Below are 20,192 nucleotides of genomic sequence, written 5' to 3' on the forward strand. Positions count from 1 at the left end.
TTTGTTTTTAGGTATTTTTAAATTTCCTCTTTGATTTCTTCAGTGACCTGTTTGATTTCTCCATGTGTTTGTGTTTTTTACAAATTTTCCTATAAATGATCCTTAATCATGTATCAGTGTGATCAGAAAAGATTCTTGCTGTGATTTCAGTTTCTTAAAATTTGCAAGGCTTGATTTGCGATCCCAAGACGTGATCCATTTCAGAGAGTGTTTCATGTGCACTTGAGAAAAAAAAAAAAATGTATTCTGCTGTTTGGTGATGGAATATGCTAAAGATATCAATAAGGTCCATCTAGTCTAATGTGTGATTTAAGGCTTATGTTTCTATATTAATTTTCTTTGTGGATGATCTGTCCATTGGTATAAGTGGGGTGTTAAAGTCCCCTAGTATTATTTTCTTACTGTCGATTCCCTGTTTTTTGGTTATTTGTATTTGTCTTACGTATTTAGGTGCTCCTGTGTTGGATGCGTGTGTATTATTATTGCAATATCCTCTTCCTGGATCGATCTCTTTATCATTATGTAGTGTCCTTCCTTGTCTCTTGTAATAGTATTTATTTAAAAGTCTGTTTTATCTGAGATGAGAATTGCTACTCCAGCTTTCTTTTGATTTCCATTTGCATGGGATACCTTTTTTCCAGGCCCTCAGTTTTAGTCTGTGTGTGTCCCTAGGTCTGAGGTGCATGTATTATCGACAACATTTATATGGGGCTTGTTTTTGTTTCCATTCAGCCAGTCTGTGTTTCAGTTGGACCATTTTATCCATTTATAGGTAAGGTAATTATTGCTATGCATGATACTATTATATACTTTATTATTCTGTTTTTTTCCATGTCTATTCACTCCCTTCTATTTCCTGCCTAGAGAGCATCCTTTAATATTTGTTTTGTAAAGCTACTTTGGTGGTGCTGAATTTTTTAACTTTTGCTTATTTGTAAAGGTACTGAGTTCTTTGAATCTGAGTGAGGTCATAGCTGGTTGGAGTAGTCTTGCTGGTAAGTTTTTCCCTTTCATAACTTTAAGTATATCATGCCACACCCTTCTGGCCTGCAGCGTTTCTTCAGAAAGATCAGCTGTTAAACTTATGGGGATTCCCTTGTTCTTTGTTGCTTTTCCCTTTCTGCTTTTAATATTTTCTCTTTTTGCTAAGTTTTTCTTAGTTTGATTAGTATATGTCTTGGCATGTTTCTCCTTTGGTTTACTCTGTGTTGGACTCTCTGTGCTTCTTGGACCTGGGTGTGGTTCCTTCAACAATATAGGGAAATTTTCAGTCATTGTTTCTTCAAGGGAGAGTTTATCTTTCTCTCTTCTCCTTGAATTCCTATAATGTGAATGTTAGTATGTTTGATATTATCCACCAAATGCCTTAAACTATCCTCAATTTTTTGGCTTATTTTCTTCTTTTTGGTGCTCAGATCGGGTGATTTCCACTACTCTGTATTTCTTTGTCTTTTTTTTTAATATAAATGTATTTATTTTAAGTGGAGGCTAATTACTTTACAGTACGGTAGTGGTTCTGCTCTACATTGACATGAATCCGCCACGGGTGCACATGTGCTCCCCATCCTGAGGCCCCGCCCCCTCCCTCTGGGTCAGCCCAGTGCACCGGCACTGCTCTGTATGTCAGCTTACTGATCTGTCCTCTGAATCATCCAATCTCTTGACTCATCTGCTGTATTTTTCATGTCAGTTATTGTATTCTTCCATTATAATCAGTTCTTTTTTATACTTATTGCCTGTTTGTGGAGTTCTCACTCTGTTCTTTCATGCTTCCCCTGATACAAGTAAATATCTTTTATTCGTTTATTTAATGGGTCCACTGGGGCTTGCTGTGTCATTGGCTTTCTCTAGTTGCATAGAGTGGGGGCTGCACTCAGTTATGGTGCGTGGGCTTCCCATCATTCTATCTTCTCTTGTGGAGCACAGGCTCTAGGGTACATGAGTTCAACAGCTGTGACATGCAGCTTTACTTGCCCCACAGCCTGGGATCTTAGTTCCCAGACCACGGGTTGAACCCTTGTTGCCTACATTGTCTGAAAAATCTTAACAAATGAACCAGCAGGGAAGACCCAGTAAATATCTTTATGACCCTTACTTTGCAGTCATTTGATGTAGATTATTTATCTCCATCTTGTTTAGTTCTTTTTCTGAGTTTATGTCTTAGCTGTTCATTTAGCATAGATTCTTTGTCTCTTTATTTTGCCTTTTTGTTTCTATGCATTAATATTAGGTAGATGAACTATGTCTGAATAAGTGGATTTTTGTAGAGTGTCTCCTATGCGGCCCAAAGGAACAGTTCCCCCAGGTCACCAGAGACAGGAAATCCAGGGTGTCTCCTGTGTAGGCTGAGTTTGGTGTTCTGTTAGATGTGCATGCGTTGCTTTGGGCATGCTGGTGGGTCTGGCTGGCCCCCAGTGCAGCTGAATGTAAGCCCCACCTCAACAGTTGCAGGTGTAGTTCTGGCTGGAGCTGACCTGAAGTGGGAATCAACTTGAGGGGATGCAAGTCACAGCTGAGTCCACCCACCGTGAATGGTAGGAAAGGAGGCGATTGTGTGGGAATCCAGGCCCTTGAGGGCAAAGCCATTTTGGAGGAGCGTTGTGGGCATGGCTGGGCTGGATATGTCTGTTCCACAGGGAACACAGAGACATAGCAGGGCAAGCAGTGCTAGCAAGGTAAGTGAGGAATGTCAGAAAAGTCTCCTTCTAGCACTGGGACAGCTGGGTACAGGGAAGATTTTTTTAAATGTCAAGTGATTTCATCCCTGGATAAAGTTTCAAGAAATCCTTGCCCCTTTGGCACGTGTCCTAAAATTAGTATTTAATTCTCTTTCCCACGTGACCTGTGGCTACATTGAGCGTCATTACTGACAACATTCAGCGTCAGTAAGTTTGGCACTAACCTATTAAGCATGGGGTCTTGGCTTACCACAGCCCCCAGCTCTCTCCCAGACGTAGCTCTGCTGGTTTCAAATCAAGATATGGGGGCTTGTCTTCCTCATTCAGGTCACCAGGGCTCAGGTGCTCAGCATGTCCTCCCAGGGAAGATACCAAGTTGGTAATGTCCCCTCCTAATTCTGGGTTACCCATCAGGAGTATGGGTCCTGACTAGACTCTATCTCTCCCTTCCAATGCATCTCCATATTGTTTTTTCTTTACAACCTTAGTTGTGGAAGAGCTACTCTGCTAATTTTCAAGTTGGCATCTGGGTTCTCCATGTGAGGAAGCTCTCAGAATAAAATAGAGTAAGTGTCTCAAAAAGTGCTGTTTCAGTTTCTGTGGAAGCTGTCTCCTTGCGTAAGTCAGTGGTTCTCCAAGTGTCATCACTGGACCAGCCGTGTTAGCATCACCTGGGAAGTGGTTAAAACTGGAGTTTCCTAAGGTCCACCCTGATCTACTGTATGAGACGCTCTGAATCATTCCTCCTAGCCATACACATGCTCAATACTAAATTAACCTGAAACACATCTCCCCCAAGGTTCTGGGCCCACCGTGCCCCTTAGCTTTAACCAGGTACTACTGTTTTGCAATTCTGAGGAAATTTAGGAATTTGGGGGGGCATGTTTCACCACTCTCTCTTGGAAGACACTAAGGAATATCTAATAAGTTGGACACGATACTTCTCTCTCGTCACCCATTGTGAGAGTTCTTAGTACATAAAGTAAAAATAAAGAACAATTTGATTGGTAAAGAAAATCCTACAGCATGTTGGAAAGGTGCAGATGCTGCATTAAGATCAAGGTCTTGTACAAGGTTCATGGGAGTACAGGATGTACAGATAGTTTGTTACCTTCATGGAAAAGAAACAAGGGTGGAGCAGAGTAGCCACTGGGCTTCAGTGACCCCCTACTGCTTAGCTGTGCACCTTCCTGCAGGTGTGATCACCACTGAACCCTGGGAAGAGCGCTTCACACCTTGAACTGTGAGGCTCCCCAGCAGGCTGGCCTGTGACCTCCTGGGCACCATCACCTTCTGCTGCTTCCTGAACTGGCCATGTTTTCTCCCTCTGCCTTCATCTCCTCTGCCTTTATCGCCTGGTCTTTTGTGGGGGTGCCAGTACCTTGTGGTCTGTGCTGGGCCAAGGAAGACGCACCTTTGCACTTCTGAACCCTACTGGCCACCTGATGACACGTCATCCTCCCGTGATCGTTAACTCTGGCCCTGATGGGAGAGAGCTGTGTTCACCCACCACTGATGTACTCTCTTTTAGCTAAAGAAGGAATCCATTCTAATCATGCTTTTTAGGTGGCTGGATTTACCAAACAGAAATACACGAATCCCAGTTAAATTTGAATTTTAGGGAAACAATGAAAACTTTTTTTTTTTCTTTTGTTTAGTAGAAGTCCATCTCCTGCAATACTTGGGATGTACTTATACTAAAAATTATTCACTGAAAACCAAATTTAACTAGATGTCTTGTGTTTTACCTGACAGGCTTACTCCCAAGGTAAAGGGGTTCCCATTTTAGCTTCCCATCCTAGGAGTGGCACTTTGTCTTAGAAAGGAACGTATTTAGTCATCAAAATAAGGTCAGACTTACCTGCACGCCAGCCATGACTTGTGACATATTGATCACATGTTGAAATGATAATACTTTTTGTTTACTGGATTAAAATATAATTTGAAAATTAATTTCATCTGCTTCTTTATGTTTTTAAATGTGGTTACTAGAAAATTTAAGGTATTATATGGAGCTTGAGTTTGTAGTCCATAGTACACTTCACTGGACAGCTTTGGCCTAGAGCAAAAGCAATGCTGGGGGACCTAACGACCATCGGGCTGGGAGTGGGGCACCCCTCTCCCCAGAAAGAGTTAGACTCTCCCCTTTGGAGTCGTTTGTAGCTGAACTGGTCAGGGGCATATAGATTCCTTGAGTGTAGTTTGTCTTTACAAAGATTTTATTGTTTGAATTTTTCAGTTCTGACCAAATCTTGGTGGTTTTTGATTGACGAGAGACCAAACAGGCCTGGAGTGCATTTCCTGTTAAGTATATTTATAGCAGGGTGCTTCCCAGGTGACTCTGGTGGTATAGAACCCATCTGCCAATTTAGGACGCACAGAAGACTAGGGATAAAAGTTTGATCCCTAGGTCAGGAAGATCGCCTGGAGGAGGGCAAGACAACCCACTCCAGTATTGTTGCATGGAGAATCCCATGGACAGAGAATCCTGGTGGGCTACAGTCCATAGGGATGCACTGAGTCGGACATGCCTGAAATGACTGAGCACACATGTGTATTTGCAGTTGAATTATGACAGCAGATTGTGACACATGGGAAGAAGCAAGATGGGTGTGGAAAGGGGGTGATTTGGGAAAGGGTCTGGTTTCTGGAAGCTGTACCGTGTTGTCCTTTTTACTCCTCTTTTTCTTCTTTTGGTTTTATGATTGCATACTGGTGGTGGCAAGACAACACTGACTGCATTTGCTAGAAGCAGATGTCCCCATTAATTTAGATTTTAGAGACTGAAAATTAAGGAGGATGCATTATGCAATATGAAAGAAGGAAATGAAAATTTCTTTGGCAACATTCAAACTCTGAATATCTCCTGAGTTGGGTTCGTGGAGGTGGAAGTCTTTTTATATAAGTCTTATATAAGATATAAGACAATATCTTAGGATCATAGTTTAGTTGTAGGACTACAATTCTCCTTGATCATTCACTGCTTTCCTCTCCCTACCCCCTAACCTTCTGAAATTCTTGGAAAGTCAAGAAACAGTAGTGAGAGCAAAGCAAATAAAAATTCAAGAGCTTTCAGAGGCCAAGGGCTTGGTCTCTGGTCAAATAACCTGACCTTTACTCAGTTCCATTTACAATCTCTCTTCTGGGAAGGCTTGGACGGTAAAAGAATCTGCCTGCAATGCAGGAGACGTGGGTTCGATCCCTGGGTTGGGAAGATCCCCTACTCCAGTATTCTTGCCTGGAAAATCCCCATGGATAGAGGAGCATGGAAGGCCACAGTTCATGAGGTCGCAAAGAGTCAGACATGACTGAGCAACTAAGCATAGCACATGCCAAGCACAGCAACTCGGAGAACCTACTCTTGCTGCAGGATCCACCTTCTGTCCACTTCCACTTTTCCCTCCAGGTTTCACTACCTGCTGATCATGTTGCCACAGTGTCCCTCATAGGTGTCTTGTCACCAGTTTGAGGATATGACCTCCAAGATGTCAGGCCAGTGGGAAGTTGATGCCACATACCTTAGCAGCTGGCAGTCTGGCACATCTGGTGATAATTTCATTAAGCTCAGCCCTCCCCCACCCTAGGTCTTCTTGTTGGCATTGTTGTTAATTTGAGGATTTTTATAGGACACGTGTGACACATGGCTCTTCAGTAAGAGGAGCTGATAGCCTTGGCTGGCAGAATGAGGCATGGCGCTGTGTGCCAAGTTCCATTTTCTGAGAAGGAGAACACCTCAATTTCATGAGGCCTTGAGCTCTCAGACCCAAAGGAGAGAAACCAAGGGTGTAGAAGGTTGACAGGCACTGACTGGAAATCTGTGTGAGAAGGTGTTACTGCTGGCTGTGTCCTGTGTCTCATGCTCAGCGCAGAAAAACTGATGCTTTTGAACTGTGGTGTTGGAGAAGACTCTTGAGTGTCCCTTGGACTACAAGATCCAACCAGTCCATCCTAAAGGAAATCAGTCCTGGGTGTTCGTTGGAAGGACTGATGTTGAAGCTGAAACTCCAACATTTTGGCCACCTGATGCGAAGAGCTGACTCATTTGAAAAGACCCTGATGTTGGGAAAGATTGAAGGCTGGAGGAAAAGGGGACCACAGAGGGTGAGATGGTTAGATGGCATCACTGACTCAATGGACATGCTTTGGGTAAACTGCAGGAGTTGGTGATGGACAGGGAGGCCTGGTGTGCTGTGATTCATGGGGTCACAGAGTCAGATTCGACTGAGCGACTGAACTGACTGACTGACCACCACCATCATCGTGCACGGTCACTGGCCCTTGTTCAAGTCCAACAGGTCCAACTCCCCTTATCCCCTGGCAGCCTTATTCTACTTTGTGTTTGCAGTGGACTTATCTGGACATCTCACAGTGGAATCATAGATTATTTGTCCATTACTGTTTAGCTTGTTTCACTTGGCATATGACTTCAAACTTTACTCAATTTGCAACACATGTCAGAATTTCCTTAGTTGTTAAAAATAAATAGCACACAGGCTCACCATCATGTACAGTCAGGGAATTACAAATGAAAATCGTGATATATCACACCACACCTCTTAGGACTGCTAAACGCCAAATATAAGATAATACTAATTGCTGGAGGGTGAGGAACAACAGCAATTCCTCATTGCTGGTGGAATGCATGTACAGTCCCCATGAGAGGCAGTCTGGTAGTTTTCCCCAAAGCTCACAGGTTTCACCTTGGGATCCAACAATCATGCTTTCAGTATTTACGCAGTTGCTCTGAAATTCTACATCCAAATGCAAACGAGGATGCAGTTTTGCACAGCAGTTCTATTCACAATGACTACAAACTTGAAGAAATCAGGATATCTTTCAGTAGATGAATGTGCAAGCAAATTGGTGTACACAGATATCAAGGGGACCAGAACACACCACCCCAAATTATGTCTGACATGAGTTAGTTTAGTTTAATTTAAAATAATAATAATAAAAACCTGAGTAGAGGTTGCCCCCTATTTTGTTTTAAATGTGTTCATTTCTTTGTGGCCATGCTGTGTCTTCGTTGCTTTGAGAGGCCTTTCTCTAGCTGTGGAGAGCTGGTTCTGCTCTTGTTGCAGAGCGTGGGCTCTAGGTGTGCAGGCTTCAGTAGTTGTGGCGCCTGCATGTAGTAGTTGTGGCTCCCCAGCTCTAGAGCGCTGGCTCAGTAGTTGTGGTGCATGAGCTCAGCTGCTCTGAGGCATGTGGGATACTCCTGGATCAGGGATAGAACCTGTGTCCAGCGCATTAGCAGGCAGATTTTTAGCAGCTAGCTCGCCAGGGAAGACTGAGGTTACCCTTTTGTGAGGTACATTTACATTTATGAGAGAAATCTCCATTTGTAAGGGTGTCCCCCTTTGAACCTAGGAGAGGAATAATTACATCTCAAGGAAGGAACACTTATCAGTGAGGAAGTCAGGACTTAAATCTGCAAACAATCTTCTGTTTATTTACTGTGCTTTGCATGATAACCTGCCATAAATGGCCTCTGCCTTCCCCTCAAGGTCTTTCTTCTGTTTGGGGTTGAAGAGCTATTTATGGTGAAGTCTTTGGTCATTTCAGGGAGGACTCAGTTTTCCTTGGCATCTCCTCTCTATGCAAAAGGTATACATGTTCATTAAACTTCTTTCTCCTGATAATTTGTGTTTAATGATGGAGAAGGAGGGCTCAACCAAGAACCTGGAAGGGGAGAGGGAAATTTATTTTCCTCCTATATACATGCAAAGGAATAACACTCAACAGTGGAAAGGAATGAAACATCAACCTTGAAAGGGATAAATCTTAGATGCACATGGCTAAGTGAAAGAATCCAGTTGAAAAGGCTGCACCCAGTATGACGCCATTGTGACATTCTTGGAAAGGTAAAGCTACATAGATGATAAGCAGATCACGGAGTGGGGAATTGGAAGTGATCGTTTAGGATGGATACCTGTCAATATGCATTTGTCTAAGCCTGTCATTTTATATAGTGCAAAGGGTCGATCAGAATCTATTCAAATGTACTTATTCATTGTATAAGTAAGTCATAGGATGGAATACCAAACACAACAGAATCTCAACATCACTCACTATTCTATCACTATTCAGTTCAGTTCAATTCAGTCGCTCAGTCATGTCTGACTCTTTGTGACCCCATGAATTGTTGGTGGGAATGTAAATTGACATAGCCACTTTGGGGGGCAGTATGTAGGTTCCTTAAAAAACTGAAAAGAGAACTACCATACCACCCAGCAATCCCACTGGGTTTGCTGAGACTACCATAATTCAAAAAGATAGATGCACGCTCATGTTCATTGCAGCCCTATTTACAATAACTAGGACATGAAATCTGGAGAAGGAAATGGCAACCCACTCCAGTACTCTTGCCTGGAAAATCCCATGGATGGAGGAGCCTGGTAGATTACAGTCCATGGGGACAGGAAGAGCCGGACAGGACTGAGTGAGTTCACTTTCAATTTCACTTTCATGCATTGGAGAAGGAAATGGGAACCCACTCCAGTATTCTTGCCTGGAGAATCCCAGGGACGGGGGAACCTGGTGGGCTGCCATCTATGGGATTGCACAGAATCAGACACGACTGAAGTGACTTAGCAGCAGCAGGACATGGAATCAACCTAAATGTCCATCAACTGCGAAATGGGTAAGGAAGAGTGCTACATATATACAGTGTAATATTATGTAGGCGTTAAAGGAATGAAAGTGGGTCCTCTGAAGACATGTGGATGGACGGTCAGTCATAAAGTGAAATGAGACAGAAAAACAAAAACATATATTGTATCTTCATATATATATATATATATATATATATATATATATATATCTTCACATATATATATATATCTTCATATATATATATATATTTGTATATATGAATTTATACGTTTTTCTGTCTATCTGTAGGCTTCCATAGTAGCTCAGCTGGTAAAGAATCTTCCTGTAATGCCAGAGACCACGGTTCAATTCCTGGGTTGGCAATATCCCCTAAGAAAGGATAAGCTACCCGTTCCACTATTGTTGGGCTTCCCTTGTGGCTCAGAGAGTAAAGAATATGCCTGCAATGTGGGAAACCTGAGTTTGATCCCTGGTTTGGGAAGACACCCTGGAAAAGGGCATGGCAACCCACTCTAGTATATTTGTGTGGAGAATCCCCTTTGGCAGAGGAGCCTTGCAGGCAACAGAATGAACAGGATTGAGCAGCTAAGCACAGCGTATATGGAAAATGGTGCTGAGGCCCTTATCGCCAGAGCCCACATAGAGGCACAGACACAGAGAAGGACCTTGACGATGCAGCAGGAGAGGGGGGAGGGGCAAACTGAGAGGCCAGCAGGGACATGCATGCCCTGTTAAGATGTACGTTTCCTGTTGTTGCTTTTGTTTGTTTTTAAATTTCCTTTATTTATTTCTAATAATCCTCAGGTCTTTAACCAGACAGCTAGTGGAGAGCAGCTGTCTAATATACGGAGCTCAGCTTGGTGCTCTCCATTGACCTAAAGAAGAGGAATGAGGGGGTGGGTGGGAAGCTCAAAGGGGAGCAGATATATATGCACATATAAATGATTTACTTCATTGTACAGCAGAGAATAATGTAACATTGTAAAATGACTATGACACAATTTTAAAAAGAGAGAAAACATATAGGTGGTCCTGGTGCTACGACTCTGCACTCCCAAAGCAGGGAGCCCAGATTGATTCATAGTCAGGGAACTGTATCCCACAAACTGCAACTGAGACCCAGCGTAGCCAAATTGTAAAAAAAAACGAAAAATTACGAATGCCACAGACAGCATAAAAAATAAAATAGTATCCATATATTTCTGATAAATGTTATAAAAAATGGGGACATTTCCTTTTCAGGAAAAGCCCTGATGGTTATTAGAAATAAATTAAGGAAATTTAAAAACAAACAAAAAGCAACAACAGAAAACCTATTATGCCAAACAAAAGAAGTCTGACACAAATGCAAACACAAGATCCGGTTTTTATGAAATCCTAGAAAATAGATCTAATCTCTCGAAACCAGCAAATCATTGGCTGCCTGGTGTTGATCAAAATGGTTGGGAAAAGGACAAGAGAAGATTTGTGGTGATGGAAACATTCTGTATCTTGCTTGTGGTGGCTGTACATGGGTGTATTTATCTGTCAGAAAACATAAAACTATACCCTTAAATTTTACTGCATGTGGATTATACTAAGGTCATGAAACGATACTTAACATGGTTTGTCACTAGAGAAATGCAAGTTAAAACCACAATGAGAAACTATCTCACATCTAAGATAGCTTCAATGTAAAGATCAGAAACAACAGAATATGACAAGAGTGCACAGGATTAACAAGTGGTGGGAGAACGTGGAGACACTGGAACCCTGTATCTTGCTGGGGAGAATGGAAGATGATGTGGCCACTGTGGAAAAAAATTCACACATTCCTCAAAAAGTTAAAATTGACCTATGAGCTGGCAAAACTGTTAGGGGAAGCACACTAATTGAAACTGCCCACCCTGGCCAGGCACCATAGTAACCATTTGCATGAGTTGTTTTATGACAGGAGATCCTGATAAGGAATACGAAACTAATAAGCCACCACCAACAGGAAGAGTTCGGGAAAGGTTAAAAGGAGACACTGTGTGTCCATCCACTTCCCAGAATCCCTCTCGCTAGCATCCATCTTGGCTGAGCGATGCGTGCACCACCAGGAAAGACTCTGAATTAGAATGATTGGCCAAAGACCACCCGGAAACTAATCCCATCACCATAAACCCCAAGACTGCGAGCCACGCGGCAGAGGAGTTCTCCTGGGTTCCCTTACCCTACTGCTCTCCACCCGGGTGCCCTTTCCCAATAAAATCTCTTGATTTGTCAGCACATGTGTCTCCTTGGACAATTCATTTCTGAGTGTTAGACAAGAGCCCAGTTTCGGGCCCTGGAAGGGGTCCTCCTTCCTGAAACAAAACTACTCTAGGTCTAAACCCAAAAGAATTGCCAGTAGGGACTCCAACAGATACTTGTACACGAATATTCATACCAGCACATTCACAACAGACAAAAGGGAGATGCAACCCAAACGTTCATCCATGGGCAATGGATAAGCAAAATGCATTACAAACACAGTTACCCCTCAAACCACACAGATTTGAACTGCACAGGTCCACTTACACCTGTATTTTTTTCAATAAATATATACTATGGCATGTCCCATGGTTTTTGAATCCACAGACATTAAACCGAGGTTATAGAGGGCTCACTGTAAAGTGTACACAGATTTTTGACTACATGGAGGATCTTAATACTTTTTTGCTTTCAGAGAACTAATTTTGTAAAGGGAATGGTGCTCAGAGATATAACTTGATACTTTCATCTCCACCTGCCTACCTCCCATCTTCATTCTGAAGTCTAAGATCTGCCTCAGTATCAGCAGGGCCACAGCCATGACTTTCTGCCTCTACTCTGTTCCTGCAGATGCCCCCCCACCCCTCCCCCCATAGTAATCACTGCTTATTGTTTCTCAGGCCCAAACAACGATTCCATTCTTGGGTCCTTCCTTCCACCAGTTCCAGACATGAATTGAAGAAAATAAAGTTGATTCTGTCTTTGAGATATATCTAGTTCTGCCCATACATGAGTACTTGCTTTATTACACTACTAGTACCAGTGACTTCCCCGATAGCTCAGATGGTAAAGAATCTGCATGCCATGTAGGAGACCCCAGTTCGATTCCTGGCTTGGGAAGATCCACTAGAGAAGGGATAAGCTACCCACTCCAGTATTCTGGCCTAGAGAATTCCATGGAGTGTACAGTCCAGGTGGCTGAAAAGAGTCAGACACGACTAAGTGACTTTCATTCATTCACTCACTGACTCAGTACCAGTGAGCAGGCAAGTAGATTTAAAGTAAATGCTGCTTAATTAACTGCCCATCTAGATGGAATAAAATCGATCCAACAGAAGTCAGTTCCAAGTGAATAGTGAACCTAAGTGGAAAGGAAAGAAAAACCGGTAGATGACATAGGGGGATATCTTCATGACCTCAGGTAGCCAAAAGTCCAAGGGCAGGAATTTGTGTCTGCTGCATTCATGCCGCATCTCCAGTACAGATGCCCAGTGTTTCCAGAGGGAACATAAAAGAAACTTCAACACCATCTGGAGGAAACTACACACCTGCAAGCACTTGGGTCATTGTGAAGACACACAGTATTCTCAATGATCAGATTGAATGTCATATAAATGTCACTTCTCGTTAGTCTAACATCTAATGCAATCCTAATTAACAGCCATTCAGACTGATTTTCAGGATAAACTGATTCTAAGTTTCACATGAAAAATGAGCAAGAATACCTAGGAAAGCCTGAGGGAAAAAAGCCGGGTCCAGTGATGAGGTGTGATAAGGCCTACCAGGAGATAAGACAGATTTTAAAGCCAGGATTATTATCATTTTTTTTTGAAGAATCCAGGCAACTACTGTTACAAGTTTCGTTATTGGCTCAGATACCACTACATAAAACACTATTCCGAAGACTCTTGACTTGTTAGGTGCCTCCCGACTCAGAGATCGGGAGGGCCCTGGGAGGCGCAAACGGAGGCGGCAGCGACCGCCTTAAATCAGAAAGTGGTGGATAAGTTTTTAAAGGTTTGCGTAGAGGGGCAGGGGGCTCGCCAGGGCGCCCAGCTGCAGTGCCCTGTAAGCCCCCTCCTTTCTCAGGAGGTAGAGCACAGTCTCCCTCCTTTTCTTCATCAATGGTAGATAAATATGATCTGCGCAGAAAGTGGAGACCCACCACCATCCACCGCCATAGCCTCCCCCACAGGCTATCTAACAGCCTCATGACGGGGGTCCAGGACATTTCTAATCACATTCCACAGAGCAAAAGCATCTACAGGAACCCTTTTTGGCTCATGTTTCTCTTTCCCTGTTCCGGAGATCTTTTAACTGTTTGGTGACTGAATCTTATGGATGGTCTGGTTGGGGATGTTTCTCTTAAGCTCTTAGGAGCATTTTTAGCTAAAAAAGACCAATCTTTATTAGAATGGTATCGGGCTGCTGCCTCTTTTAAATCTTTTTCATCTTGAGGTGAAGTATATTAATTATAAACAATTAACGAATTGTTTTTATTAATAATTTATAATTATTTACGCATTGTCATAAATAAATATATGTATTTATATAATTGTACATTTTAATTAATTAAAGTAATATACTGTAAATATAAGTATTTACAATAAATTTTTGTAATATTATTTATGTAATGTAAATAATTATAATGTAATTCGTAGCTAATATTAAATATTAATCATATATAATGTATGTGTATATACATAAGTATAATTAATATATATAATATATAATATAATAATGTAATCATAGCATTATGTAATAAATGTAATACATTTATATATTATTAGATTCATAAACATTTATTAATATTAAAATTATATTATTTAATTACAAAATAATAATAATACATTTTAATAAATTAATGTAAGTTATTTATATATTTTATTACTAAATCACGTTGGCAATTAATGTAGTGGATTAACCAGATTCATGAGCAGGATCTAAAGAGTCTCTAATCATATTTCATAGAGAAAAGGTGTCAGTGGGGACCTTTTCTGGGCCATGTAAAGTGTAATAAGTTTTTAGGGGCTTCCCTACTTTTTCCCAGATATCTAGGTTAACAGTGCCCTCTTCTGGAAACCAAGGACATTGCTCTTGTACAAATGTAAAAACGATTGAACATTAGCTTTCTTAAACTTAATTCCTCTTTTGTTTAACAGTTGTAAGATTACTCCTATAAAGAGTTGTCATTCTTTTGACTCACTGTTACCCGTGTCAGAAAATTATCTTTTTTATCTCTTCATCGAAAAGATTTTTACTTCCCACTGTTTTTTACTTTACCTATTTTATGCAGGGGGGTCTGCAGCATCCTGAGTGGGGTCCTAGCTGTCCGAAAAACTGTACAATGGGGGAGACTTACCTTCGGGACCCTGTTTCGGGTGCCACTTAGCGGGGTCCAGCCCCAGTTGGATCCAGGGATTCCCTCAGGAGAACGGTGTCGGCAAATAGAGAAAGTAAAGGAGATAGATAAAAGGGGGAAAAATAGGCTTAATCTTCCTTGGTTTACACAGAAAGCCAATAAAGTTCCTGACACAGAACTTGTTCTGTTCACAGAGTCCGCAGGCGCCCTCTCAGATGGGGTTAGGACGCAGGGCGCCCTCTCCCTGGTGAAGACGCAGGGCGCCTTCCCGATAGGGTCTTAGAAGCCCAGGCAAAAAGTGAACAGAGAGCCCCTGTGTTTTAAGTAGTCATCCTAAAAAAAGAACAGAGAGGAAAAAAGCATGAAAAGGAAAAAAAAAAAAATGACACAGGGAGACCAAGCTCTGATGAAGCCAGGTCTGTAGCTTTATTTTCAAAAGGAGCTTTTATACCCTAAGTTGCATATTTCCAGAAGTGAAAGATACAGAGTTATATAGAGTCAGCTCAACATTACATCAGTTTCACCCTTATCAAAAGCAGGACATTTTTTGTATAGCTTTTTATAAGCAAGGGTCTTATGTTGTGCACACCATCTTCTGGCCCTGTGGCCTGTTAACATTTTGTAACTCTTTTTTGATAAAGGTTGGTCGCCCAGAAAACCTGTTTTCCCTTTATCGTTTTAGTCTACAGTCCCCCTCAAGAAACAGAGATACATTCTTATGGAACAAAGGCACAGTGGGTTACAACAAAGAAAGAACTTACTAACTCAAGGGTTTTATGTTGCTAATGCCAAGGCTACTGCTTGTTTTTCTTGCATACCAACTATTTTTGTTAATGTACTCCCAGGCGCACATTGGGTAAAGGACAAGGAAACTCAGGCAGCAAACATTGGCTCAACAATGCAGTATTATTTTAATAAAGCTTTTTTATCGCTCGAAGGTTATGCTTGGGGTGTTGTGAACAATCATGTGCATTAGTTGTAAGAATGTGGATAAACCTGCCAAACAAGCTAAAATAGTAACAGAGGGGTTACAGGAAAAATGTTCCTTTCAAGCCCAGGAGACTTAGTAACTATAGCCCTAAGTTGATTTGTTTCAGAAAAAGGTGGTCAGGGATAGCCCCCTGTAAATGTCAAAAAAGTTGGTGAAAAGCATAATATAATAAACAGTAGACAGACAGATTTTAGTTTTGGGGTAGATGCTGGAGCAGATCCAGGGAATCCCTTGAGTCCTGTTTCGCCTTTGTCTGTCAGGTCCTCTCCACATGACGTTTGTCATGGTTGGGATCTCTCGTGGTGGCTCCTGACATATATCAGAAGCTTTCTCTATCTCCTTTATACTTTAATAAAACTTTATTACATAAAAAGCTCTGAGCAATCAAGCCTCATCACTGGCACTGGATTGAATTCCTTTCCTCCAGAGGCCAAGTATCCTGGCATCTGTCACAGCTCATTGCAGCAACATTTCAATACTGAAGAGATCCTCCAAGAACTAAGAGTCTTTTAATAGTACAAAGCCATAGATTACAAAATGAAAATACATATGACCCCCCCCCTAATTTGTGCAGCTTCACAGGTGCCACTATGTGGGTCGGGAAGATCCCCTGGAGGAGGGCATGGCAATCCACTCCATTGTTCTTGCCTGGAGAATACCATGGACAGAGGAGCCTGGCAGGCTACAGCACATAGGGTCGCACAGAGTGGGACACGAATGAAGTGACTTTACACTCACGCACCTTAATTTGTCAAGAAATAGCTGGAGTAACAGCAAATTTAGCCTTGGAGTACAGAATGAAGCAGGGCATAGACTAATAGAGTTTTGCCAGGAGAACACGCTGGTCATAGCAAACACCCTCTTCCAACAACACAAGAGAAGACTCTACACAGGGACATCACCAGATGGTCAACACCGCAATCAGACAGATTATACTCTTTGCAGCCAAAGATAGAGAAGCTCTATACAGTCAGCAAAAACAAGACCGGAAGCTGACTGTGGCTCAGATCATGAACTCTTTATTGCTAAATTCATACTTCTATTGAAGAAAGTCGGGAAAACCACTAGACAATTCAGGTATGACCTAAATCAAATCCCTTACAATTATGTAGTGGAAGTGATAAAAGAGATTCAAGGGAATAAATCTGATAGAATGCCTGAAGAATTATGGGCGGAAGTTGGTGACATTGTACAGGAAACAGTAATCAAGACCATCCCCCCAAAAAAAGAAATGCAAAAAAGGCAAAATGGTTTTCTGAGGAGGCCACACAAATAGCTGTGAAAAGAAGATAAGCACAAGGCAAAGGAGAAAAGGAAAGATATACCCATTTGAATACAGAGTTCCAAAGAATAGCAAGGAGAGATAAGAAAGCCTTCCTCAGTGATCAATCCAAAGAAATAGAGGAAAGCAATAGAATGGGAAAGACTAGAGATCTCTCCAAGAAAATTAGAGACACCAAGGGAACTTTTCCTGCAAAGATAGCACAATAAAGGACAGACATGGTATGGACCTAACAAAAGCAGAAGATATTAAGAAGAGGTGGCAAGAATACACAGAAGAACTGTACAAAAAAGATCTTCACAACCAAGATATTCACGATGGTGTGATCACTCACCTAGAGCCAGACATCCTGGAATGTGAAGTCAAGTGGGCCTTAGGAAGCATCACTACGAACAAAGCTAGTGGAAGTGATGGAATTCCAGTTGAGCTATTTCAAATCCTGAAAGATGATGCTGTGAAAGTGCTGAACCCAATATGCCAGCAAATTTGGAAAACTCAGCAGTGGCCACTGGACTGGAAAAGGTCCGTTTTCATTCCAATCCCAAAGAAAGGCAATGCCAAAGAATGCTCAAACTACTGCACAATTGCATTCATCTCACACGGTAGCAAAGTAATGCTCAAAATTCTCCAAGGCAGGTTTCAGTAGTATGTGAACTATGAACTTCCAGATGTTCAAGCTCGATTTAGAAAAGGCAGAGGAATCAGAGATCAAATTTCCAACATACGTTGGGTCATTGAAAAAGCAAGAGACTTACAGAAAAGCACATACTTCTGCTTAATTGACTACACCAGAGCCTTTGACTGTGTGTATCACAAAAAAACTGTGGAAAATTCATCAAGAGATGGGAATACCAGACCACCTGACCTGCCTCCTAAGAAATTTGTATGCAGGTCAAAAAGCAACAGTTAGAACTGGATATGGAACAACAGACTGGTTCAAAATCAGGAAAGGAGTAAGTCAAGGCTGTATATTATCGTCCTCCTTATTTAACTTATATCCAGAGTACATCATGAGAAATGCTGGACTGGATGAAGAAAAAGCTAGAATCAAGATTATCAGGAGAAATATCAATAACCTCAGATATGCAGATGACACCAACCTTATGGCAGAAAGCCACGAGGACCTTGATGAAGAGCCTCTTGATGAAGGTGAAAAAGAGTGAAAAAGATGGCTTGAAACTGAACATTAAAAAAAAAAAAAAAAAACTAAGATCATCATTTGCCATCAAAGGTCCACCTACTTAAAGAAACGGATTTTCCAGTAGTCATGTACGGATGTGAGAGTTGGACCGTGAAGAAGGCTGAGCATCAAAGAATTGATGCTTTTCAACTGAGGTGTTGGAAAAGACTCTTGAGAGTCCCCTGGACTGTATGGCAATCAAACCAATGAATCCTAAAGGAAATCAGTCCTGAATATTCATTGGAAGGACTGATGCTGAAGCTGAAGATTCAATACTTGGGCACCTGATGCGAAGAACACACTCCTTGGAAAAGATCCTGATGCTGGGAAAGAGCGAAGGCAGGAGGAGAAGGTGCGACAGAGGACGAGATGGTTGGATGGCATCACTGACTCGATGGACATGAGTTTGAGCAAATTCTGGGAAATAGTGAAGGACAGGGAAGCCTGGCGTGCTGCAGTCCATGGGGTCACAAAGGGTCAGATATGACTGAGCAACTGAACAACAGCAATTATTTCAAAGAATTCAAGTGATGTTGCATGTAAAGACAAATATGTGAAAGCCTATCTCCACTGGCTTTTTTTCCAAAATGAATTTTCTCACCTTTTGCTTTATAAATTGAATTCATTTTACCCCCTTAATCCAGACTCAAGATTCTGTTTGTATACTGGGAAATTCCTCCACCAACATGTGTGTAAGCCGATCCCCTTTAAAGTCTGCTTGTTTCTGAGTGTAAATCTGCTTGCTCCCCAAGCCCCTGCGACGAGTAATATCTGGTGACAGTAAGGTCCACCAGGTGCTCTGCCAAAGAGAAGCATTGGGAGTGACCTTTGACAAGTGAAGTCCCTGCCTCCCTCTGCACCTGCCCATCTGCTCTGGTGATGCTTAAGAGCCCACCAGAGGTGGCCATGGGAGGGGACCGCCTCGGGAACCAAGACATAGGCCACTCACTTCGCGGCTCCCTGGTGTTTTAAAAGAAAGACCATACTTGCTCTTGAAGTTTATGAGTTTTTGTTTTTCCTGTTTTAGGCGATGCAGAGACTAAAAATGAAGAGCACGATAAATGCTTATCAGATACCTTGGATAAGCTCCTATCCGAATCAGATGAGAAACTTCAGCTTCATCTGAAGGAGAGAATGGCAGCTTTGGAGGATAAGGTGAGCCAGCCCCACGGCCTCTTTAGAAAGAGGCGCTTCTGGCCTGGCCTGGCCTGGCCCGGCCTGTGTGTGGGGGAAATCTCCAGCATAGGAGTTGGAAAACTCTTCCCATAGAGGGCCCCGGAGTGAATGTCTTTACTGGTATGAATAATTGAGTAGCAGCATTTCATGCTAGTGAATAAGAGTGACAGCATCCACAGGCAGTGTGTAAAGGAACAGACATAGATGTGTGCCTGCAACCTTTACAGAAAGCCTCAGAGAGCCGGATCCACTGATGGCCCCAGTGTTACCAGCCACCATGCTAGAACTTTCTTCTAGGTCCACCCTCACCCTTTCGTTTCTTTCTTAGAAGTTTATTTCTGGGGCTTTGCTGGCAGTCCAGTGACTGAGAGTCTGCCTTGCAAGGTCAGGGACGCAGGTTCGATGGCTGGTTGGGGAGCTAAGATCCCACAGACCACGTGGCAACCATGACAAAGGAATCCCGCATGATGCAGCTAAGCTAAGGCCTGACACAGTCAAATCAATAAGTTTAGTTCAGGATCTTTTACATAAAGTGATAGAAAAGACTGAATCAACTAAAAGCAAGTATTCTCATATTCCAACTCCAGCCTTCTCTCTTTTCATTTGCTTTGAAAAATGGCTGAGAACCTCTACCAGAGCAGCTCAGTGGGCAACATTCTGGTTCAGGTTCGGTGAAAACCTGTCCCAGCTGCACCAGTGCCCTAAAGACGAGGCCCAGAACCTTCCCCGAGGTTGGCGTTTGGGCAACGCTTGTCTGAGAGAGACCAATGGTCACTACAAGTTCTGTGGCACGTTTTCCCCCCACAAAACCCAAGATGAAACACACACCTCACTAGAGACCACACAGTGTGGTCCCCTCACTTCACCCTGACCTGTGGGCTGGCCCTGAGGTGGGGATAGTTTTGTCTCAGGCTTGA

The sequence above is a fragment of the Bos indicus genome, chromosome 25 (genome assembly GCF_029378745.1).
Source record: "Bos indicus isolate NIAB-ARS_2022 breed Sahiwal x Tharparkar chromosome 25, NIAB-ARS_B.indTharparkar_mat_pri_1.0, whole genome shotgun sequence".
NCBI classification, from domain to species: domain Eukaryota; kingdom Metazoa; phylum Chordata; class Mammalia; order Artiodactyla; family Bovidae; genus Bos; species Bos indicus.